This window comes from Frankliniella occidentalis, unplaced genomic scaffold (genome assembly GCF_000697945.3).
Source record: "Frankliniella occidentalis isolate FOCC.00 unplaced genomic scaffold, Focc_3.1 Scaffold171, whole genome shotgun sequence".
In the NCBI taxonomy this organism is placed as follows: Eukaryota; Metazoa; Arthropoda; class Insecta; order Thysanoptera; family Thripidae; genus Frankliniella; species Frankliniella occidentalis.
Window position 1 is genome coordinate 562,156 of NW_026267297.1, and position 1,143 is coordinate 563,298.

A 1,143-nucleotide genomic window follows, 5' to 3' on the forward strand; every position below is an offset into this window, starting at 1 on the left:
GTGTCGCGAAAAACGGCCCGCGCAAGAGGGAATTCCGGCACCTTTCGCGCCCAACCGAACCGTTCTCTGGAATCAGCCTAGAGTATTTTCTGCTCTATGAGCAGTGAGTGAGTACTCCGTGCGTGTGAGTGCGCGCGCGCGCGTGTGTGTATGTGTGTGAGTGTGTGTGTATGTGTGAGTGAGTGTGTGTGTATGTGTGCGAGTGCCCCCTCTCCCCCTCACTCTTACACCACCGCAGCGCGTGGCTGCACCACCTGCTCCGGTGCCGGCGCGGGCCCCGTAGGGGGGATCCCGGTGGGGGTAGAGGGAGTAGAGGGGCTTGGCGAGGAGGGTGGGGGCAGCAGCGGCCCAGCAGCCCGGGGAGGCCCAGGGGGGTCACCGTGTCGTCCTCCAGATCAGTTGGCGCCTCCGCGGGGGAAGGAACTCCACGACTTTGCACCACCGGGCGGTGCAAGCGAACGAACGCGCGCGCGCGTGTGTGTGTGTGACATACACGATGTGTTTCGGACTGTGACGTGGATAGTGAGTGTGTATGTGAGTGAGTGCACGTTATTTTCCCTATATGTGAGTGAGTGCAGCAGCATCGCATTCTCAGTGTTATAGTGCCTCGTACGATCGCCAGCCATCCCGGCTCAGAGATGTGGAGTGTTCTGCTACTGGGGTGAGTACGAAGATGATCAGCGGGTTTTGCAGTGAGAGAATTTGATATCGAAAGAGGGTGACACGTCGGGGTCGGATTCTCGACGATTCGCGAGACAGAGTCCGATCAAAAAGTAAATCAAGTCGATGTTGACTCCTCAAATCCCGAGCCTGCTGCAGCTACTGCAACAGCAAAAGATCGGCTTCAATAGAACCCTGTATCGAGCAATCTACACGGGCTAGCCCCCTTATTCGTCAGGTGAGATGGCGGTTTGGGCTAGGCATGTGGCAAGCGTAGCGTTTGCAGGGCTCCATCTTCACCTCAATATCAGCGGGGGTGCGTGCTGAGGGGGAGGATACCCCGCTCATGAACCTGTAAAGCGTAGAGCACCCCGAGCGGACCCGGGGGGGCCATAGAGGGGCGACTTGGCGAGGAGCGGAGCCAGCGGCGGCGTGGTCTGCTGCAGCACGAGAAGGGCATCACCGCCAGGAGGAGGGACGGCG